Genomic DNA, 25,159 nt, shown 5'->3' with positions numbered 1-25,159 from the left:
TAATCTCTGTAGTTCTTTTTTCTGGATGCAGATAGCACTTTCTGTCCAAAATCTATTGGAATTGCTTTGGAATTTGAGAAATATTTAATGAAACAAAAATATAGGGAGGGAAAACAAGGAATAAAATGTCCTTTTTATAATAAACACATATAACCAATAAGCACAGATATTCCAAAATATAGAGAATAGAAAAGATTGTATTTGAAACTGTAAACTTTTAAGTGGTTTATTTTTAAAAGCATATGATAGTAACAAAATTGCCACCTATTCTTCTTTAGAACCTCTGTATTTTATTCTGTGTATTTTTAATATTTTATTGATGCTTTTTTTCTTCTCTTTCTTTCCTTCTTCCTGTATTAATTTTTGTTCTTTTTTTCTTCCCTCTTTTACTAATGTCTCTTTTCCTTTTCTTCTATCTTCCTTTCTTTTTTTCTGCTTCTCTAGATCATATTGAGGGTAATTTATTTAAGAGTCATGAAAAGGAAAAGAAGAGAAAGTAAGTTCAGAAATTTTTTGTCTTTTTGGTCCAGGATGATCTATTCCTGATTCCTTTCAGGCTTACTTGAATCTTAAAACATCTCTTTCCTGACTTTTCATTTCTGTCCTTATAACTCCCTCTCCATCATCCTGTCTTCTATGGGACATCTAAAGATGGTTTTGCTGAAGCAACAGAAGAATAGCTATTTTCCAAAGTTTTTATTCAATTACAAAAAAAAATTACTTACTAGTAGTCTACTTACTAGTAATCTACTTACTAGTAGTCTACTTAGTAGTAGTCTAAACAAAAGAAAAATAGTCACTTGTTACAGGGCCTTTTTTCTGAACTCTATCAAAAAAAAGATGATAATGAGATAATACCATGTAAATCTGTGATTTCAAAAGTGTAGGTGATCTCCACTGATCAAAGTAATTCATTTAATCTAGTTGGCAGAGCTCTGCTTGGGCCAGTCATTCCAGAAATCAATTTGTAACTATATTATTGTTATTGAATTGTGTGTTGTTATATTTGACCCATCAATACTACTAGGTCCATACTCCCAAGTCAATCAAAGAAAAATATCCACATGTAAACAAATATTAATAATGATTCTTTTTGTAATAGCAAAGAACTAGAATCTAAGGGGATGCCCAACAATTTGGGAGCTTTTGTTATTGTTCAGTCATGTCTGATCCTCCATGATGCCATTTGGGGTTGTTTTTGGCAAAATACAGAAGTGTTTTTTGCCATTTTCTTCTCCAACTCAGATGAGGAAACTGAGGTAAACAGGGTTAAGTGAGTTGGTTAGGGTCACACAGCTAACACATGTCTAAGACCAGATTTGAACTTAGAGAAATGGGTTTTTTTCCATCCAGGGGAAGAGCTCTATCCATTGCACAATCTAATTACCCAGTTGGGGAATAGCTGAACAAATTGTGGTATATGAATGTAATAGAATACTGTCATCCTACAAGAAATTATGTAACAGATGGTTTAAAAAACCTGAGAAGATTCACACAGGCTGATGCAGAATGAAGAGAGCAAAACCAATAGAACAATATATACAGTAACAACATTATAAAGACAAACGCCTTTGAAAGATTTAGGTGTTCTGATCAACACAATAAGCAAGCACAGTTCCAGAGGATCCATGATGAAACATGCTACTTGTATCCTAATAGAGAGATGATGGACTGACTGAAAGTGAATATTGAGACACACTTTTTTGGATAAGACTAGTGTGAGAATTTGTTTTGTTTCACGATGCATTTGCTGCAAGTTTTTTTTTTTTTCTTAATGGAAAGAGGATAGATGGGAAGGAGAGAAAAATTAAATTTTAAAAATTTATACAACAAGAAAGCTTTGGAGTTGAACTTTAGAAAAGATAGGTGGTGGAATCACTATCCTTACTTAGAGATGATGATATTGAAGTAATTTGCTCAGCTTATACAGCTATCAGGTCCGAAGCTATGGCTCCAACCTGAGTCTCCTGACTACAAACCAAAGTTCTTTTCACCCAGCTATCCCTTGGGGAAAGGGAGAGGTTCTAAGTAGGTAAGAACAAAATGAAGGCCCTGGATGCCAAGGAATCCAGAAGGAATAAGAGGAGGATAGGAAGCAGAATGGGTGGAGACTGGAGGTGTGGGAAAAATCCAACCAAAGACAAATCTCCACTTCACAGCTTTACCTCTGATAGCCCTGCTTAAAACAACTTTGTCATTCTTCCTTGATCTGGCCCACAACTTATTTACACACCTGAAAATATTGCTTCCCAAATGTCCAACCTCAGAATTCCTAATTGCTCCCAACCCTAAATCTTGCTCATCTGAGTACATATTGTACCATACCTCCCCCAGTCTCAAGAGAGCATAAGAGAGCACCTGAATGAGAGCACTTTGATGAATTTAGATTTCCTGTCTCAGATGAACTGCATCTCAGAACAGACATGATTACAGAAGTGATGTTGAGGACCTTTGAAAGATAAGAAAGAAGGAGAGCCATACCACAAAAGTAGAAAAAAAAATATTGCCCTGATTTCCAAGAAGAGGAGGAGGACAAAGTCTATAAACAATAGGTCAGTGAGTTTTGCTTCAATTCTTGGCAAAATTCTAGAAGGGATAGTGAGTGAAAATGAAAAAATAAAAAAGAAAGAAAGCAGTGATCATCAGGAGACAATATGGGTTCATCAAGAGCAAGTCATTCAAAAGAAAGAAGAACAGGAAATCACATCTTAAACATTGCTTTTTGACTAAACTCTCATCCTGCTAGATTAAAAGAATGGTCCTATAGCTTACCTTATTTCAGGAAAGTATTAAACAAAATCTTTCATGCTTTTTCTTAAAGCTTTTTATTTTTAAAACCTAGGCAAAGATAATTTTCAACATTCACCCTTGCAAAACTTCATGTTCCAAATTTTTTTCTCCCTCCCTTCCTCTCATCCCCTCCTCTAAACACATGCAATTCTTCTATACATATTTCCACAATTATCTTGCTGCACAAGAAAGATCAGATCAAAAAGGGGAAAAGTGAGAAAGAAAAAAAAATTCAAGCAAACAACAAAAAAGTGAAAACACTATGTTGTGAGCCACACTCAGTCCCCACAATCTGTGGGGTGCAGATGGTTCTCTTCATCACAAGACCATTGGAACTGGTCTGAATCACCTCATTGTTGAAAAGAGTCATAATTTATCATCACATAATCTTGTTGTTGCTATGTACAATGATTTCCTGGGTCTACTTACTTCATTTAACATCAGTTCATGTAATCTCTCCATGCCTTTCTGGAAACATCCTACTGATTGTTTCTAACAGAACAATAATATTCCATAACATTCATATAACATAACTTATTCAGCCATTCTTCAGCTGATGGGCATGCACTCACTTTTCAGTTTCTTGCCACTACAAAAAGGGCAGCTACAAACATTTTTGCATATCTGGATCCTTTTGACTTTTTAAAAATCTCTTTGAGATACAGGTTCAGTAGAGATACTGTTGGATCAAAGGGTATAGTTCTTTGGGCATAGCTCTAAATTGCTCTCAACTCCACCAACAATGTATTAGTATCCTAGTTTTCCCACATCCTCTCCATTATTATCTTTTCCTGTCATCCTAGTCAATCTGAGAAGTGTGTAGTGGTACCTCAGAATTGTCTTCATTTGCATTTCTCTGATCAATAGTGATTTAGGATATTTTTAATATGATTATAAATGGTTTTAATTTCTTCTGAAAATTGTCTGTTCATATCCTTTGACTATTTATCAACTGGAGTGTGGATTGAATTCCTATAAACTTGAGTCAACTCTACATATATTTTAGAAATCTTATCCTTTTCTTAAGAACAAAATGGAAAAATGTTGGCTGTACACATTTAGGCAGGCACAGTTGGATATGTTTGGAATTGGTCGAATGACCACCAATGAGCCACAATGCTCATTATTCTGCTGGCTCACTTCCCAGGTTATTCCATCTCCCTACTGGCTTTGGGTATTCTCCCTTCTCTCTTCTCCTCCTCTTCCTTTCCACTATCCTGTAGGGCATCCCTTCAGTATTTTGTCTTTTCCTAGTAAATTACAAGCTCTTCAGAGAAGGGACCATCGTATTTTCTTTCTTTTTTAAAAAAAATTCCTAGCATTTAGCACAGTACCTGACCTATTTTTAGTCAGTCAATAAGCATTTATTAAGCACTTTCTATACATGCTAGGTACTATGCTAAGCCCTGAGAATACAAAGAAAGGCAAAAGCTAGTCCCTGCCCTCAAGAAATTTGTAGTCTAATGGGAGAAATAACATGCAAACATGTTATTGTGGGCAAACTATATACAGGATAGATTTGGAAATAATCAGTAGAGGACAAGTACTTGTGCTAAGAAGGAATCAGGAAAGACTTCTTGTGAAGGTAAGATTTTAACTGGAGCTTGAAGGAAGCCAGAAGGCAGAGATAAGAATGGAGAGCATCCAGGCATGGAAGGCAGCCAATGACAGTACTTAATAAATGCTTTATCAATTGTAAGCACTTAATAAATGCCGCAGCTTTCTATTTATCTGTGACCAGACCCAAAGAGCACTCATTAATTATTCTATGCCTCTTGGAAAAAAAATGTTCCCTAGTAGAACGCTCCCAGAATTTGTATTTAGCTTTTTGTTATTTAATTTTTTGTCAGAGGCGTGCAGATGACAGAAAGCTCGGAAGGAAAGCTAACCAAGTGGATAATCACCAGGCTTCAAAAAGAGGTAGACTGTTGGCTGGATCTAATAAGATGAAATATATTAGAAAAAAAATCTAAATCTTACATTTGCATTTAACATCAACTTCTGGAACACAAGATAGGGGAGATCTGGCTAGAGAGCATGAGGTCTAAATATTCCAAAATCTCTGGATAAGTCAGTTGTGTGATATGGCAGCCAAGAAAGCAATTACAGTTAGGATTAAATAAATCCTCTACTTGGCATTCAATGCTCCTCAAGACCTCATCCCTTCCTGTCTTTTTAGGCTGCTTATACATCATTCCCTTCCATGCATCCTGGTACATCCATACTGATCTACCCACAGTTCCATGCACACAACCTTCTCTGTGCTTTATTTGACTGTCTCCCACTGCTTCATTCCCCCCTTTTAGACGCCCTAGGTCCTTCAAAATGAAGCTCAAAGACAACCCACAGTAGGCGGCTTTTCCCACTTTCCTCAGGTATTGATACTTCCTCTCAGAGGCACCTTGTACTTACTTTGCATGAATTTTTATGTAGATATAGAAATCCGCATGAGATTCTAGGTCTAGAGCCACAAAAGATCTTAGAGATTTTCTGGAGACCCCATTTTTAAAGAGGAGAAAAGTAAGGTATATGGAGGGGCACATAAGTAATAATCATCAGATGTAGAATCTGAATCCAGGTCTTCTGCCTGCAGACCTAGAGCTCCTACTACTCTGCCATACTGCCTTCTTTGTCCTCTTTAATCAAACTAGATTCTCCTTCAGAGTCCCTTCTAGGCTGCCCCCCCTCAGTATTTAATGATATTCCTGGACCCTTTCCTATGCAGGGTTGTGCGTTTGATGCTAAGAAGGCTCACAGATGAGATCTTACACTCAAGGAGCTTGTAGTCTAGTAGGAGTTGCAGGACACACACATGAAAAGAAAAACAAAGGAAACAAAGGACAGTTTTGAAAGTTACATATTAATTATATTATATATTTTGAAAAGAAAGGCAAGTTATATGTTATAGGGGTTCATATTTTTATGTATAATCTTTTCTGTCCTCCAGAAATGTTTATCTCTATTAGGATTTGTTAAGTTTGGGGGAAAAAAAACAAAAGGAAAAAAAGATAGAGAGAATTAACTATACCAAACAGCCTATACTTGGGGTGGCTAGGTGGACAGTGGATAGAGTGCTGAGCCTGCTGTCAGGAAAACCTGAGTTCAAATCTAACCTCAGGCCCTCACTAGCCATGTGGTGCTGGGCAAGAGTTACCTCTGTTTGCCTCAAGCTCTTTTAACTCTAAAATAGAGGTAATATTAGCACCTTTCTTCCAGGTTTGCTAGGAAGATTGAATGATATAATATTTATAAAGTGCTAAGCACAATGCCTGGCACATAGAAGGCACTTATTAACAAATGCTTGTTTTATTCCTTCCTTCCTTCCTTCCTATGCTAAATGTCCAATGAACAAGTGTCCTATGGGGAAGTAGAAACAAGTGGGTTAAAATGGGCAGGAGGCCTTCCTGGAAAAATTTTTAAAAGGTTAGAATGAAAGAGTAAGGGATTGGGGCAGGGGAAAGACAGCACGAGCAGAGCCTGGAAAGGCAGAGGCAGGTTTAGGGCGCACAATGACTGTGCATCTAGGTAGAGTGGAAAATATCTGAAGAGAATTATTAGAGGAAGGGGTTGTAGTCTGACTTTGGGAGTCTGGAAGGTGGAATCACTGAGCATAGACCTGAACAAATAGTGGATGCTAAGGAAATAACTTGATGAATTAGTTTTGGAGGAAAGAGGGAAAGGATGGTACTAACACTAAAGTGTGATCAACCCAGCACAAAGAACTAGTCAGTATTGGCCATGCCCTTGAAAGGCCTCTTAGGGCTGGGACTTCCCAATGGAAAGTTACTTGCACCTGTGATAAACACAATGAACCCGTTAGAGGAAAGCTTTGAGAACTTTCTTTGATGAATCAGGAAAGCAAAGAAAAGCACCTGGCCCATCTCCTACATGGGCAACAGTTTGTTTATCCTGCTGATCTATAGTGGAAACCAACCATTCCTACTCACCTGGACCAGACATTCTTTGTTCTAGGTCTCTTCCATTTGTAACAACCGATGCCCCTTTGGACTGTTTATATTCTAAGGGATTACACAGCTCTGACATCCTGGGTTTTAAGGTCCCTCCCAGCTCTGATATTCTTAGCTCTAAGAGCTCTTATAGCCCTAAGATTTTATGTCCTAGACGGCAATATTCTACGTTCTAAGGTTCATCCTATTCTTTACTTTTTATGTTCTGACATTTTACCCTATAAGGTGATTCCATCTCTTACATTCTACATCCTAAAATCCTGAGTAAATCACCTAACTGATTTCTGTCTGTAAAAATGAGGGGGGTTGGATGAATTGACCTCTATTGTCCCTTTCAGTTCTAAATCTAGTATTGTTTTAGCCCCAAGAGCTGCTACAAACATTTTTGCATATGTGGATCATTTCCCCTCCTTTATAATTTCCTCAAGACACAGACCCAATAAGGGCACTGCTGGGTCAAATGATATGCAGTTTTATAGCCCTTTGAGATTCCCATATTTCAATATAATTGTTTTCTTTGTAATCCTATATATTTTCTTTTATGCCTTTAAAAACATGATTCTGAGAAAAGATCCATAGGTTTCCTTCAATACGAATGTCAAAGGGATCCATGACACAAAGTTATTTAGTGGTAGATGAAGGATTTGAACTCAGATCTTCCTGTCTCAAAACCCATCCCTCTATTCCTGACTGAGAAATAAATCACAATCTAGGTAGACACTGAAAAAAAAAATTTTTTCCAGCCCCTCTTAATTTGTTTTTGTTGTTCAGTTGTCTTGATCATTTCTAACCCTTTGTGACCCGATTTGGAGCTTTCTTGGAAGATACTGAGGTGGTTGCCATTTCCTTCTTCAGACTTAATGATATTATCTTCCTAGTCAGGTTACCTTCCATTTATACTGTCCATATTTTATAGCTACGAGTGTTTTGCAAGTGGTCTCTTTCCATAGAACAGAAGCTGTTTGAGGACAAGGACTGTTCTTGCCTTTCTGTCTCCTTCCTGTAGGGCTTAGCACAACACCTGGCACAGAGTAAGCAGTAAGTAAATACTTGTTGACTGCCCAACTCTTGCCTATTGGATCATAAATCTCTTCAGCTGCTCCAGATTTTATCTCAAAACTCTGACAGCCCTGGGGATTTCTAGAATCTTTTTTCTTCTCTATCTGGCCCTATCTGAGAGTCTGTTTCCCTATCTCTTATCGGCCTTTCCAGTTGCCATCTCCTGCCCACAAACCTCCCCAGGCTTGGGCTGCTGGGGCAAGAGTCATGCCAACCTAATCACCCACATCCTGGTTCCACCTCCTCCTGTCTCTCCCTCATGATCAGGAGAACCATCTCCCTGAGGTCTCTTCAGGAACCCTGAGTACTGGAGACAGCACCTTCATCTTCCTGGTGATGAATGACAGAACCCTTGAGGCAGCCCTGCCGAAAGCTGGTGAGGAAAGCCAAATCTCCTATGGATCTGTAAACTCCTTGATATGAATCTTACCTCCAATAATACAGATTGAAACCCAGTCTTGCCTACCCATTCACCCTCAAGATTCTCCTCCAAGTCTTTTCAAAGGGTAAAACTATCCACTGACATCCCTTCCACTCTGAAATTCTGTAACACTACCCTCTATGATTTGCATTTTCTATGATTCTATTTTCCTTCCTTTTAATTTTCAATAGTATTTTATTTTTCTAAGTACATGTAAAAATATTTTTAAATTATTCATCTTTGTAAGACTTTGTATTCTAAATTTTTCTCCCTCCATCTTTTACCTCCTCACTCCCCAAGACAGGAAACAATTTGACATAGTTTAAATAATAAAAATGAATGTTGAAAACTGAAAAGAAAAGAAATTTATTCCCCTTTGGGCCTCTCTCCTGCATAGGCTGCTCACTAAATTCCAAGGAACTCATGCCCTTAAAAACCTAAGAACTCTCTCTCTCTCTCTCTCTCTCTCTCTCTCTCTCTCTCTCTCTCTCTCTCTCTCTCTCTCTCTCTCTCTCTCTCTCTCTCTCCTCTCTCTCTCTCTCTCTCTCTCTCTCTCTCTCTCTCTCTCTCTCTCTCTCTCTCCTCTCTCTCTCTCTCTCTCTCTCTCTGTCTCTCTCTCTCTCCTCTCTCTCTCTCTGTCTCTCTCTCTGTCTCTCTCTCTCTGTCTCTCTGTCTCTGTCTCTGTCTCTGTCTCTGTCTCTCTCTGTCTCTCTCTCTCTCTCTCTCTGTCTCTCTCTGTCTCTCTCTGTCTCTCTGTCTCTCTCTGTCTCTCTGTCTCTCTCTGTCTCTCTCTGTCTCTCTCTCTCTCTCTCTCTCTCTCTCTCTCTCTCTCTCTCTCTCTCTCTCTCTCTCTCTCTCTTTCTGTATCTGTATTTGTATGTGCCTGGATGTTCACGATTTTGTGCTCCTAGAGGTTCATGACTGTGGAAAAGATCTGCAGATAGAGGAAACAAGTGGGATGTTAGGAATAACAGAGAGATAATAAGGGAAGATGCAAAAAAAAATATCAAAGTCAAGGAAGTGCAAGTTTTTTTAGACATATTTCCATATTTGTCATCTTGTACAAGAAAAATCAGACCAAAAAGAGAAAAAAAGGCGAAAATACTATGTTTTGATCCACATTCAGTCTTCATAGTTCTCTCTGTGGATGTAATTAGCATTTTCCATCTCAAACTTATTGGAATTGCCTTGAATCACTTCATTGTTTAAAAAAAAAGCCAAGAACATCAGAGTTGATCATCACATCACATAATCTTGTTGTTACTATGTACAATGTTCTCTTGATTCTGTTCCTTTCACTCAACATCTATGATTCTATGTTCAAGTTTCTGTACTCTCAGGTCTCTTTCTCCTCTGACATTCAAAGGTCTCTCTCCCAGCCCTAATATTCTATATACTAAAGGAGGGCATCTTAATTTTTTTCCATTTGTGACCCCTTTTCACCCAAAAAATTTTTGCATGATCCTAGGTATATAAATATATAAAATATGTATACAAATCAAACATTTTCTGATAATAAATCATAATTTCACAAATCCCACATTTGGTTACAATACCCCATATGGGATCACAAATCACAATTTAAGAAGCTGAGTTCTAAGGTACTTCCCATCCCAATCTGAAGTCTCTTCCAGATGTGACATTCCATGTTCTAAAGTCATTCCAAGTTCTGATACTCTGTGTTCTAAGACCCCTTCAAATTCTGACTCTGTGTACTAAGGTCTTTTCTATCTCTGATATTCTAAGTTCTGAAGGGTTTTTTTCAGGCCAGAATGAAGCACAGGCAAGCTGTGAAAATTATAGGCTGGACTTTTTATATACTTTAAAAAAACAGTAAGCTATTTATTATAGACTGTGGTTTTAGGTACAATCTTTTTTTTTCCATTTCTACTATGTCTCTAGAAATGCTTGTTTTATTTGGTATGTAAGTTCAGAATAAAAATAAATTTTAAATAATCCCTAGCATTCAATTCTTGAAGGTCCTTCCTGCTGCGACATTCTGTTTTATAAGGCCCTTTTCAGATCTTAGGTTCTTTTCAACATATGTTCTAGTAGAAGATGAATTCTTCCTGAATGAATTTCATTGCCTGACCCATTCATTTGGCACTTAGAATAGACTGTTTTCTATCATTACTTAATTATATCAGGTGTGTGTGTGTGTGTGTGTGTGTGTGTGTGTGTGTGTGTGTGTGTTCATGACTTTGTGCTCCTAGAAGTCCATCACTGTGAAAAAGATCTGCAGACAGGAGGAGCAGGATGAGATGTTAGGAACAAAAATAGATAATAAGGGAAGATGAGAAAATGCCAAAGCTGGGGAAGTCATGAGGATTACCAGCTGGGTAAAAGGAATCAGCCAAGCATCTACAGAGATGGATGGTCAAGAGGAGATGGAGAGGCTAGCTAAAGCGCCAATGAATCACAGGCCAGGTGGGCCCCACATCAGATCGGTGGTAAGCAGAACAGAACTGCAAAGCTCAGCAGATACAAGAAAAGGGAGCAGACTATTGGGTTATGGCCTTGAGCCTCCCCCCTTAATGGGGCCATAACATCAAACGTACCAGCCAAGACTTCTTATTCTCTTAAGGACACAAGCTGCTTGAGATTTAGTGAGCAGCCAATACGGGAAAGAGACCCAAAGGGGAATAAATTTCTCTTCTTTTCTTTTTAGTTTTCAATGTTCACTTTTATTAGATTTTGAGATCCATATTTTTTCCCTTTCTCCCTTCTCTCTCCCCTCTCCATGACAGTAAGCAATCTGATATATATTACACATGTACAATTGTTTTAAACATATTTCCACATTAATCATGTTGTGAAAGAAGAATCAGAACAAAAGGGAAAACCACTGGGAAAAGGGAAAAATGAAAATAGAATGATAAATATGGGAATATGTTTAAAAGAACTGCACATATTTAACCTATGTCAGATTGCTTACTGGCTTAAAAAGGAGCGAGGGGGAGGAGAGGGGAAAAAAAATTTTGAAACACCAGGTTTCGCAAAGGTGAATGTTGAAAACTATCTTTGCATGTATTTTGAAAAATAAAATACTATTAACAGAAAAAAAATCAAAATAGTATGCTTTGAATCTTCATTCAAATTCCATATTTCTTTCTCTGGATGAGGATAGCATTTTCCATCATGGGTCTTTTGGAAGCATCTTAGATCACTGTATTTCTGAGAACAGCTAAGTCTATCACAGTTGGTCATCCCATAATCTCGCTGTTGCTGTGTATAATCCTCTCCTGATTTTGCTCATTTCACTCAGTATCAGTTCATGTTTTTCCAGGCTTTTCTGAATTCTGCCTCCTCATCATTTTTTACTGTATTTTTAATTAAAGCTTTTTGTTTTATATATATATATATATATATATATATATATATATATATATATATATATATATATATATATATATGTATATATATATATATACATACATATATATATATGTATGTATATATATATATATATATACACATATATATGTGGATAATTTTCGACATTTACCCTTACAAAACCCTGTATTCTAATTTTTCCTTTCCCTTTTCCCCAATCCCTCCCCCAGTCGGCAAGTGATCCAATATATGTTAAACATGTGCAATTTCTCTTTACGTATTTCCACAAATATTATGCTGTACAAGAAAGATAGTTCCTGACCCCATTTGGAATTTTCTTGACAAAGATCTTATAGTATGTCATTTCCTTCTCCAGGCCATTTTACAGATGAAGAAACTGAAGAAAACAAAGTGACTTGGGCAAGGTCACACATCTAGTAAATGTCTGAGAACAGATTTGAAATCAGGAAGATGAGTCTTCTTGACTCTAGGCTTGGTACTGTATCCACCATGTCACCTAGCTGCCCCAGTAATAATACCTATCCTCTATATAGCACTTTAAGGTTTGTGAATGTTATGTTTGCATATGTTACCATATTTGATCTTCCTATCAACCCCTATGAAACTAGTGCTATTATTACCCCCATTTTATAAATGAACCAACTGAGCCTAAAAGAGATAAAGTGAAAGAGATCACCCAACTACTGACTCTCTAAAGCAGGATTTAAACGGAGGTCTCTCTTACTCCAAATTTTACATCCTATTCTTCACATGAATTTGGAAAAATAAAATACTATTAAAGGAAAAAAAAAGTAAGTAGTATGCTTTCAATCTGCATTCAGCTTATAGTTCTTTGTGTGGATGTGGATGGCATTTTCCAACATGGGTCTTTCGAAATCATCTTGGATCACTGTATTTAGCAACTTAAACTTGTTAGGAAGTTTTTCTGATTTCAAGCCTCAGTTTGCCTGAGCCCCAGACCTACACACAGATATCCTGGCCCCACTTTAGTTCTGCCTATTGGACTGAGTCAGCAGTTCCTTCTTTGCTACGCCAGTCTCTGATTTGAGGTCAGGCAATGCTCCTTCCTCCTTTCTACCCCATCATCATGTGATTTTCTTCACAGCTGGACCAGACATTTATCATGTGGCACAATCTCTATGCCCACAAGGATCAGCCCAACCCCAGGGAGGAGGCTTCCTGCCCTCAGCAGGGTTTGATCATGCTTCCAAGGATTTTTAAAGAAGTCCCAAGAAAAGGAACAAACCAGTTGGGCTCGTGTTTAAAATGAAGCTAAATCATAATAAATGACATCTGGCAGGGAAACTTGGATTGGCTCCTGTGATCCTGGGTTCAAATTCTAATTCACATAAATACCAGCTGTGGGACTATGGGCAAACCACTTCACTCAGTGATTCGGTTTTCTCACCTATAAAATGGGTGGGGATAAAAATACTTGTTGATGCCTACCCCACATTGTTATTGTGAGTCAATCACTTTATAAGATTGAAGTGTTGTGGAAATGGGAGTTATTGTTTGAGTCTGTTCTTTTTTTTTTTTCTTTTTTTTTTTAAACTCTGATTTGAAAATTGTGGTTTCCAAAGACACAAGAGAATCAAAAGTGTTCAATGGCCAACTAGATGTCCCCTAAACTTTATAAAATATATAATTTCCCCCAAACCTGATGCCTCATCATAGGGACCATGCTCATTAGAACTAGGGACAATTCTGTCTCCTTATTTTTATTTATTTATTTTTTGCTAAGGCAATTGGGGTTGTGACTTCCTAGGAAGTGTTAAGTATCTGAGACCAGATTGGAACTCAGGTCCTCCTGAATTGAGGGCTGGTGCTCTCTCCACTGCACCATCTAGCTGCCCCTCCTCATTTCTTTTATCATGTTTTCAGCTGTTTGAGAGAGTGGAGACACATAGCATACTATTCATATCAAATTCAATTGCAGAAAGGTGTTTTACTTGAGGGAAATTATAGGAGGAGGACCCCTATAAGCAGAGAAGAAAGTTGGCCATGTCTTCAAAGGAGATCTAACCCAGGCAATCAAGAATTGAGTGGTAGAAAAAAGCAGATGTTGGGAGTCCAACTGGACAACCCACTTATTCTGGTCCAGGACAGAATTACGTGTGAAGTCTCTGAGGAAGGAAAGAATATTGAGGTGCTTCCATATGTAAGTCATGAATATCTTGACCACAATGCCTTGGTTCCTTAAAAATGTGCCTCACTTACGTTGTACTCTAAATGTTTGCCCACTCTTCACAGGGAGGCTGTAATATATTTGTGGGAGAGTACATCCCAATTTTGGTTTTGGTTGTTGCTTTTCTTCCAAAGGCAGGAGGCAATTTTTCTTAGTTACTATTGTTACTGTGCCATTTTAATAAATGTTCTTGCAAGGGCTTGGGAGCAATAAGTCGGAGAATGCATTCTTGTAGGTTAACAGTCACTCTCTGGGGACCCAATCCAATAAGTTCTAGTGCAAGTTGGGAGAGAGAGCAGAGATATTACACTTGATAATAACAGCTCACACTCCTGTAAAACTTTATGCAGTTCCCTAAACCGTGGCAGCTCCAAAAGATAATTCAGTCTTCAGTAATAAAAGCAAAACAAAATGAATGGGGGAAATAATGGTGGTGGTGGTTTTCCATGTGCTCACCAGATCTTTTCTCAAATATTTTTTCCAGTTTGGAACATTATCTTAAGAAGCTACAGAGTATCCAAAGGGAGGAAACCAGAGCGAATGAAGAATTCATAGACCACATGCCATATGAGGATTTATTGAAAGAGCTACCCATGCTTACTCTGAAGAAAACAAGTCTTGTGGGGAGGGGGGCAAAGAAGGTGGGGTAGGGGGACTTCATAGTTGTTTTCAATCGTTTGAAGTGCAGTCATATAGGAGAGAGATCAGATTTGTTCAGGATGGAAGGTAAAGCAACAAGCAGAAGCTGCAGAAAGACCATTTTCATCTCAATATAAGGAAAAGATTCCTAGAAATTAATATGTTCCTAAAAGTAGAATGGGATGCTTCGGTGAGTAGTAAGTAAATCTTTAACGACCAGTTAGCTCTCTGGAGAGGAAATGTATTCATTGTACTCTTTTCAGTTTGATCTGTATTATTAACATTTTCTCTATGATTTTCTTAGATCTAGACTGTCCAAAACAGTCACCAATAAACTAAGATCTGACATGTAGCAGATTTGCAGAGGTGTAAATGCTCACACTGAAAATTTAACAATCTGCAATCTCAAATCAGTTCAAACTGGTTCCAATATGTCTCTAATTCCCAAGCATTAGGAGTTATTAAGTGAATCATTCATATTTATATTGATTATATTCCATATATACTTATTATATTACAAAGAAAACTCCTTGAAGGCAGGGATGATTTTGCTTTTGTCTTTGTATTCCCAGAGTCTACTACAATGGCTGGCATATGTTAATAAAAACTTTTCAATTGATTGATTGTAAAAGCAACTCCTGCCCAGATATAAGTTGACCTCTAACTTTTAGCTTCTGGGCTGCTCTCTGGTCCTCAGTTTCCCTAAATGATAGGACTAGATTATTTCCAAGGCTCCTCTCATGCTTGACATTGTCTATTTTAACCATCTATGAAATATTTATCTATCACTTTTAGCCGTTGGATAACACAAACCTGGTATTGCTCAAATACTGGTCTGCATGAACTAATATTTATCCAGGGTTGGTTTCCTTTGGCTCACATTCCTGGGGTCCAGTGTTTGCTCTGATGTTTACTCTGGCCCAAAGCTCCCCACACCTTTCCCTAGCCAAAAGACCTTATTTGCATCCATCTGTGTTATGGGAGATGGATGAGGGGACCTTGTATGTGGGGCTGGGAGGAGTAGATTGTGGGATCCAGCCAATTTATACAAACATGTAAAACTCAAGGGAGCTATATCAGCAGTCACTGATCTTGAAGCATACTAGCTCCTTGCCTAGCCTCTATCCTGACCCTAATCTATTCACCTGGGAGACTATCTATCCTAATCAATGAATGAAAAATCATTAATAAAGTCCTTACTATGTTTCAGATAAGTTGGCATTGAGGATGCAAAGAAAAACCCTCAAGGAGCTTACATTCTACTTGAGGAGACAGCCCATACACAAATAAGTATATAAGGTACAGATAGAATAGATCCAAGGTAACCTTAAAGGAGAAGGCACCCAGAGCTAGGGAAACCAGGAAAAAGCTCCTGAAAAAAAAATGATTGCATATCATCTGGATCTTGAAGGAAGCTGGGGATTCTGGATCTTCATTTTTACAAAAGAGAAAACTGAGGCAGATCAAATGGAACAATCTTATTTCATAGTTTCACTGTGAGAAGTAGCAAAAATGATGGATTCAGAGAAACCCGTAAAGACTGTAAAGACAACTAACACAAAGTGAAGTGAGTAAGACCAGGAAAGCAATTTCTACAATGACAACAATAACATGAATGAAAACAACTTTGAAAGACAAGAACTCTTACTAATGCAATGACCAATCATAACTTCAGGAAGCAGATGGTGCAACATGATGCCCAACTCTTGGCAGAGAGGTGATGAATTTGAGATGCTGAATGAGACCAATAAGAGATTCAAGAAATGTTTATTTTTTTTTACTTGACTATGCTTTTATTATTAGGAGAAAGATTCTATTTATGGTAGGATGACTGTGGGGATAGGGCAGGAGGTGATGAGTGACTTGGTTGCTAGGAAGGGAAAGAAAGTTGGCAAGTAGTGATGCAAAAAATTTCCCAAATTAGCTTATGTCTTTCATTACCATCTCTCCACATCAAAGTTTCTACTCAACCTGGAAAGCTGAAAGACTACAAATACAGAGATAAGTAGATACAAAGTATATAAGAACTAAATGAAAATTGATTGCATAAGGAAAGGACCCTAATCATTAGGGAGATTAGGAAAGGCTCCTTGTAGAGATAGTATTTGAATTTCTGAAGGCAGCTGGAGGTTTCAAGAGGTAGAGGTTAGGAGGGAGGGAATTCCAGGTATGACGCATAGTCTGGGCAAGTTTTGGACATGGAAGATGGAAGGTTATTTACAGAAAACAAGGCAATTTATCTGGAACTGAAGGACATAAGTGTGAAATAAGCCTAAAAAGGTATATTGGAGCCACATTGTAAAGAATTTTAAATGCCAAACCTAGGAGTTCAGAGATGATCCTAAAGGTAATAGAGAATCCCTTACCTTTTTGTGCTGGAGAACAATAATAAACAAATGTTTTTCTTGGAGATAATTTAAGTAGTTATATGGAGAATGGATTGGGAGTAGGGAAAGGAGCCAAGTTTGAGGGCTATTGCTTAGACCCGGTGAAAGATGATAAAGGTCTAAAATGAGATGGTGACTGTGAGTGGAGAGGAGACTTACTGTATGTGAAAGATGATATGGAAGAAGAAGTCATAAGACTTGGCAGCTGGTTAGATATGGGAGAGAGAGAAAGAAAGAAGAATCAAGAAAGGATCCAAGGTTGTGAACCTAGAAGAGTAGTGATGCTCTTAAAAAAATAGAGAAATTGGGAGAAAAGGTAGGTTTGGGTGGGAAAGATAAAGAGTTCTATATTGGATCTTAGAGTTTGGGATGACAATGCAACATTCAGTCAGAGATGTCTGGCAGACAATTGCTGATTTAGACCTGGAATTAATAAAATTGAATAGGGTGGGATATGTAGATCTGGAAATCATCTCCATAGGAATCATAACTGGACGTTTTGTGAGCTGATGGCATCACCAAGAGAAAGAGAAAGAGGAAAGAGCTCAGAAGAGTTGTCACATAAAAGGGATGATAATCCCACAAAGGCTAAGAGGAGTAGTCAGATGAAAGGAGGATGACCAGAGGAAAGCAATGTCACAAAAACCAAGGGAAGTTCATGTGAAAAAAAGTCCCCACTCTTTAGGAATTGCAATTATGGGACAATAGTGGGATATACCAGCAATCAAAAGTGCAGTCAAAAAGGCATAATATCTAGAAGGAGATGATAAGTTCCTGTCACCTGCCTTGGTTGGATATCTATGGAGTATAATATTCAGTTATGAAGACAACAGTTTAAGAAGGACATTTATAAGCGGAGGAGGGCATCCAGCATAGTGAGGCTATTGGAACATGTCAGAAGAGTCTCTAGTCAAAGAGACTGGAGACATTTAAACAAGAGGAAAGAAGACATGAGGGAAATGTGACATGTAGTTGAAGGGCTGTCATGTGGAACTGGGATTCTATGTGTTTTTCTTGGCCATAGACAAGTGGACAGAAATAATATTCATGGGTAGAAATTACCAAGATCCAGATGTTACATTACTATGAGGAGAAGTGTGATGACCAATAGAGTGGAGAAAGAGCCTCCCAGGGAGTTAGTGGTTTCCCTTTCACCAATTCAAGGTTGGACAACCACTCACTGGTTGGAAGACCCATTCCTAAAAAGCTTGTCATTTCCCTCTGTGCCTCCTAGAAGTGCTTACTTTGGATCCCAACTAACCCATTATTCTCCCTTTGGCAAAAAGTGAGGAGCACAGCTCAACATGGAAAGATACAAAAGAAATTCCTGAAAGGCAAACTAGGAAGTGTCGGCTTTTCAGGATGAGCCATTAAGAAGCACCGGAGAGCTCTTGATTGAGTCCTTTGGGCTCAGAAGATGTATTGGAGAGCGAGCTGATCTCTCCCAGCAGTGTAAGCCAGATGCACCGACCACTTCCAGCATTTTTTCAGCCCATCAGACACACCACAGTTAAGTCGATTGCCATGTGTACTCAAACTTCTCATCTCTGTCAGTAACAACCATCATTTAAAATAGTGATCTGAGGTTTGCAGAGAGTTCTATGTTTCTTTTGATCCTCACAACAATCCTATGAGATAGACTATGATTACTCTCTTCTTTCAGATGAGAAAACAAAGGTTGAGAAATGCTAAGTGACTTGGCCAGAGTAACACAGTTAGTGTCTGAGGCAAGATTTTCATTCAGGTGTTTCTGACTCAGGGTCTAGCATTCTATCCTATATATCACCTTTCTGCTGCACACCAGTCCCATGCCTCCCTGCCTTGAAAGACTCCCTCCAATCACCGGGACTTTTCTCATGTATCACTTTTCTGCTGCACACCAGTCCCATGCCTCCCTGCCTTGAAAGACTCCCTCCAATCACCGGGACTTTTCTCATGTATCACTTTTCTGCTGCACACCAGTCCCATGCCTCCCTGCCTTCAAAGACTCCCTCCAATCACCAGGACTTTTCTCATGTATCACTTTCTCTTTTTCATGGATTTGAGCAGAACAAGAAGAACTTTTACCTTTGCCACACATACCTTAATGCAATCTCAGAGACTTTTGCCACGCATAACTTATTTGAAATTGTCCAAATCTCCTCTGAGATCATCCAATTTTTCTGCTCTGCCCAATTCTCCTGGTTTTTTTCATACTTTCTCTTCTTTATATAAACCCTTACCTCACTCTGCTGAGTTGTCTGTCTCCCTTAAGGACAAGGCTAATTACTGGATCTGTACCCCAAGGAAATCATAAAGGAGGGAACAGGAGTCACATGTACAAAAATGTTCATAGCAGCTCTTTTTGTGGTAGCAAACAATTGGAAAATGAGTAGATGCCCACCAATTGGGAAATGGATGAACAAATTCAGGTAAATGAAGATAATGGAATGTTATTGTTCTATACAAAAAATAAATTGATTTTAGAAAGGCCTGGAAAGATTTAAATGGACTGACACTGCAGAACCATTGTACACAATAATAGAAAGATTATACATGATCAACTAGGAAAAACTTGGTTCTTCTCAGTGGTTCAGTGATCCAAAGCAATTCCAATAGACTTTGGACAGAAAATGTCATCTGCATCCTGAAAAAGAACTATAGAAACTGAATATAAATCAACTCATGCTATGTTCACTTTGTTTTCTGGGTTTTTTATCTCTCCCATGGTTTTTTTGTTCTAATTCTTCTCTCCCAATATGATTCATAAAGCAATGTGTATTAAAAATAAATATATTTTTAAAAACACTGTTAATAGCATTTTAAAATTTTATTTCTCTTGGGTATTTATGCATCTTAGGAAAAAAATAAAATAAATAACATTGAAAAAAGGCTAGTAGGGTGCATCATCCCTTATTCCAAATAAATATCCTTGCTTAATTTTGAGTAGAGGGGAAAAAAGACTTCCTAACCTTTTAAAATGAAAGTGTCCCAATCTCAGGAAGAGATTCCTCGTGCAAAAGCAGTGTGTCTCTGTGGATCTATACACAGGCTCATGAGAAATATAGTTTAATAAGTTTTCATATCTATGAGCATTATGGGAATGTGGGATCCATCTATGGACACCTCATTGTACCTATTAACCTCAGGACTTAGAACAAAGCACTACATAGGTGCTTTAAAAATGTCTAATAAATATTTGTTGAATGGTTGTTGAACAAGATGTATATGAGCCTCTGTCAGTTTCCTGACCTGAAAGATGAGGGACTGGGCTAGATTGTCTCTAGCTCACTTCCAAATCTGATTTTTACCTTCTAAACCTCCTTCCTGCCCCAGTATGCAATGTTCTAAAATCTCTCCCAGCTAGAACATCTAACCTGGGGTGTTCTAGCTGGCAAAAGTTGTTCCTTTTCCCCCAATGTGAATCTCAACCCCCCAAGTCAGCGAGCCCCGAAATACTATATCGTGGGCACAGCAATGCCTCCACTTCCACAATACAGTGTCAGAACAGTGAGGTGGAAAATAAAATTGTCAGATGCTGGACCCTATCCATGGCTGGGAACTTCAGGATGAACTGGGACAGGAGGATCCTTGCTCCGTGACAACTTCAGAGCACAACAAGTCTATAAAAAGATGATGGTCAGTGGCTTTACCTGGCAATGTGGGTCAGGACAGTGTTTATTTGGATAAGAGCTGGGGATCATGAGCTAAATTATTCCCAAATATCTTAAATTGCCTGGACTTTTAGCTCATGGTTGAGAATAATCCTACCCTGGCAAAAATGTGATTCTGTTTTCTATCATCTACAGACCAAAAGTCTCTAAAGCCTGCCCTATGGTGCTGAATGACAAGGCTCCTAATGGAAGTGATGTCCAGGGGCTCCCCATCCCAAAATCACAGGATCACAGAGTTGTGGGAGAGATTCCAAGGGCAATACAATCACTCAGTAAGTCAACGAGTCAGTCAGCTCCCATTTATTCAGTACCTACTATGTGTCAGGTGTTGTGCTAAATGTTCAGGATACAAAAAAAGAAAAGAAAAGAAAGAAAACAAAAAACAGTCCATGCTGCCAAAGATTTATATGAATATGTGAAAAATATATGAAATATATGAAAAAGGGGCCTCAAATATTCCAATGAACAGTCATCCAGACTTTGCTTTAGGACCCTCTATGAGGTTTAGGAAGAGGACCCCTCTGAGACAGCCCTCTACACTTTGGGACAATCCCAGGAACAACAGGAAGGGTTATAGCTCCTTTCTGAGTGACAATCCTACATATTTTTGAGGATAACTACTGTGTCCCTTCGAGTATCCTCTTCTCAAGGTTAAACATCCTCAATGCTCTTAATCAACTATTATATGACAAGTACTCTTACCTTCTCACAGTCTAATGTTACCTCTGGATATTCTGCCACTTCTCCCTGAACTTCTTAAAATGTAGTACCCAGAACCGAACACAACATCCCAGCTTTAGTCTGTTAAAGTAGAGAACAGCAAGACTATCACATTCTTGTCTCTGTCTCTATCTCTCTCATTCTGTGTGTATGTCTCTGTGTGTGTGTGTCTTTGTCTCTCTGTCTCTGTATCTGCCTTTCTCTGTCTTTGTCTCTCAGTCTCTTATCTGTCTCTGTAGATGTCTCTGTGTCTGTCTATCTCTTTCTCTGTCTCTGTATCTGTCTCTTTCTGTCTCTGACTTTTGGGGATGGGTGTATAAGTAAAGCTATGATTTCATTGGCATAGAACCCGCAATTGGTATAGATCCATAGTTTCATCCCCTCTCAGTGAGGAAAGTCTTTCCACCAATAGAACATTATTACCTGATATGAAAGTGTGGCCTATAGAGTTGCTTGGATCTCTGAGATGATGAGGTACAGAAGGGATTCCTCGTGCAAGAGCAGGTTGAATCCAATGCCTCCTAAGCTTCCTTCCAGCCACTTGCCTCCTCTAAAATCTCATCTCCCTACCTTCCATCATAGCCTAACTCCTCCTTGTAATACCCTCTCCTTTCTCTCTTGTCTGTCCAAACCCCAACCATCCTTTCGGGCTCCTCTCCAATGCAACCTCTTCGTGAAGCTCTCCAGGATCTCCCCTGCAGCTAGGAATGGCAGCCCTTTGACTCCACTCCACCACTTGGTCTGTCCCCACAAGAACATGGTTCACATCTGTTGTTCTGTGTTGTCTCATGGTTTCCTGCATGAGTCATCTCTCACCAACTAGATCATATCTGAGGTTCTCAAGGAAGAGAGTGTATGTATTCCTTCCTGACAGATCTATAGAACCTCAGAGCTAGAAGGACCCTCCCAGGCCGTCCCATCCAACCCATACACGAATAAGAATCTCCTGCATCAGACTTGAGCCATCCAAGAGATCCGAGACCTCCAGAGATAAGGAAGCTCTGGAAGCAGCCCATCCTACTTTCAGATGCCCTGGATGTTCAGAGCTTTCCCCTTATATCAGGTAGAAAATTTATTTCCACACAACTAGAGATTTAGAGCTGGGAGAGATGCCCATGTAGTCAAACTTGCATCTTATAGATTAGGAAACTGAATCCCAGAAGTGAATTGACTTGCTCCAGATCATATAGGCAATTAATGACTATACTTGGCTTCTCCCTAGGTCTTCTGACTATATATCCAGTCACATCTTTGAGTTTCCAGTCACATCTTCTAGTTCCACCATTTGGGCCAAGCAGACCAAGCCCTTCAAACCCAAATACTTAGACTGCAATGTAGCCCATCTCTCCATCACCGAGTCTCCTCTTCTCTAAGCTACCCAGTCCTAGGTCCTTTGGCCCATCCTTACAGGATCTGGTTCCAGTCCTCTCACCCCTTGGCTTACCCTTTTTGTCCAACCTTCCAACCATTTACCTGAGACACGCCCTCAATCCACTGGAATAGACTCCAGAACCTGTGTACCAGTGCTAAGAACTTTGGGACTCCCAGTCTTGGTGTGATTGAGCCTAAGTGGGAACAAATTTCCTTAGCTCAGTCCCTCTAGCCAGCCCCAAACCATGCTTCATCTGTCCAAGTTTCTCCCTTGGCCATCTCTCCATCCACCATTCCTTTCTCATCCCTCACTTTCACCTTTTGCCCTGGCCCAATAATCAAATCAGTAGTGCCATTGCTTCTGAAAAAGGACATGTCAGGGGTCCATCCTAGGGGATGCTCAGCATCTTTGTGACTTTCCTAACCTAATCTAAATGTGTTGCCTCCCCCCCCCCATTAGAATGTAAGCTCTTTGAGAGCGGAGACCCTATCACTTTGCTTTTGTGTCTCCAGCATCTCACAATGCTTGGCACATAAAACTTACTCAATAAATGCCTTTTCATTCCTCCACCCTAGCTTGTCAATACCAGCCTCTGGCATGAGACAGGCTACACAGTAGAAGCTCAGAAAAAGCAGACTGTTTTCAACAGTAAGTGGACTTGATAACTCTGTCCCATCCCAGTAACAGCTCCACGAGTGACTAGAATAGATTATCCCCCCCCCCAATTCTCCCTAAAAGTAGCCTAGCCTCCTTGCAGATGGAGAGAGGAAGAATTCTGCCATGTCCTGAGCATACTGGTCCCCAGGACTGAGAAAGGAAGAACAGAAGACCGTTTCATCCACTACCCATTTAGAAACAAGATTCCACCCAATCCCTCCAGACCTCTTTAGCCAGGGCTTCTGGTTTTCTTGAATCTAATTAGCATGAATTAGCTGTGGCTCAGAGACTGCCGGGCTGGGAACATAAGGCTCAGACATCTCCGTCTCGTATTTGGAAGCTGTATCTCACCACAGGTGAGTTCTTTGCTTGTTCTCCAGCCCGCGCTTGGCAGCTGTGTGTGTACCAGGACTGCCTTGGGATCTGGCATCCTTCTGGGCAGCAAGCCTCCAGCTGCCCCCTCCAAAGATAACACCCGGGGCAGAGTGCCCCAGGACAGGGGACGGTTGGACACAAGGCACAGTGGGGGCTTGGTATCCTTGGGATCTATAATTGACTTCAGTCCACACCCCCTCACATGCCCGCCAAGGACGCCACTACTCAGGGAGGAGCCTGGTCCAGAGTTTAAATGAGGAGATGCAGTTTAGCTTTTCTGGTGGATGGCAGAGCCATGTGACCAAATGGTTATCTCCTTCACCCTTAGGGAGTCATTAAATCAGTGGTCCTCAGACTTTTTAAACAGGGGCCAGTTCTCTGTCCCTCAGACTGTGGGAGGGCCGGACTATAGTAAAAACAAAAACTCACACTCTGTCTCCGCCCCCTCGGCCCATTAGCCATAACCCGGCGGGTGCATAAACTTCCTCAGCAGCCACATCTGGCCCGCAGGCCGTAGTTTGAGAACCCCTGCATTAAATCATGGTATATCTCAGCGTTAAAAGGGATCTCAGAAGTCAACTAGTATAACCCATACTTGAACAAGGACCCTTTCCATAATCATCCTGCCAACTCTTGAAGACCTCGAGTGATGGGAAGCTCACTACCTCCTGAGCTTGCCCACTTCACTTTTGAGCTCTTCTAGTTATTGGAAGGGTGCGGTAGACAGAATACCAGGCCTGGAATCAGTTCTAATCTGGCCTCAGATATTTACTAACTATGTGACCCTGAACGAGTCACTGAACCCTGTTTATCTCCGTTTCCCCATCTGTAAAATGAACTGGAGAAGCAAATGACAAACTATTCTAGGAGCTTTGTTAAAAACAAAACAAAAAACAAAAAAACAAAGCCCTAAATGGATTATGAAGAGCTGGAGGTGACTGAAATAACTGAACAACAATAAATTATTAGGAAATTCTTCCTTCTAGGGACTCAGAATCTAGCTCTTTTGTAACTCCCGTCCATTGCTCCCAGGGCATCCTTTGTGACCAGGTAGAAAAGTCTGCTCCTTCTTCCACATGTAACCCAAATACTCAGAGACACTCTGACCTTCTCTAAAGTGAGTCACGCTCTAAAGAGAGGTGCCTTCCTGCTGGGAGAATGAGCTCCCCAAGTGTGAGCCCCAGACTGCCTGTATGTCCTGGGAAGTAGATCAATACCATACCCCTCTATTAAGTGGCTGCTATATGCTAGACCTTGCCCGAGGCTATGTGGGAAGGAGACAAACATTAGCATACAGTGTCACCCTGACAAATCCACTTCCTACAATTTAAGGAAATAAAACCACCAGACATGTAAAGCTCATAGGACAAGGCAACAAATGCTAAGTGCTCACAAGTAAGGAAAATGGGAAGAGCTAAAGGGGGACAAGTCAATCTGGCATGCACTGATCAATTATGTCCAAGGCACAACAGATGCAGAACATGTCCTCAAGGACCAACAGCCAGCTTCCTGTGGGAGCTCCCTGCATTCAGTCTCTTTCCTCTGAAATCCATCCTCCACACCATGGCCAAATTGA

The 25,159-nt window shown here is 39.6% G+C and overlaps 1 protein-coding gene across 1 annotated transcript in view; it reads right to left on the bottom strand.

Moving 5' to 3' along the window:
• The window catches only part of LAPTM5 (lysosomal protein transmembrane 5), a 79,329-nt gene extending 58,068 nt beyond the window's left edge, over nt 1–21,261 (bottom strand). The window contains exon 1 of the mRNA XM_074305536.1: nt 21,162–21,261. The gene's annotated coding sequence lies outside the window, so the exon portion shown is untranslated. The remainder of the gene's footprint in view (nt 1–21,161) is intronic.
• Between the last annotated feature and the right edge of the window lie 3,898 nt (nt 21,262–25,159).

This window comes from Sminthopsis crassicaudata, chromosome 3 (assembly GCF_048593235.1).
Source record: "Sminthopsis crassicaudata isolate SCR6 chromosome 3, ASM4859323v1, whole genome shotgun sequence".
Taxonomy (NCBI): domain Eukaryota; kingdom Metazoa; phylum Chordata; class Mammalia; order Dasyuromorphia; family Dasyuridae; genus Sminthopsis; species Sminthopsis crassicaudata.
Note: the sequence above shows the minus strand (reverse complement) of the source record. Positions and strands in the feature narration are given on the sequence as shown.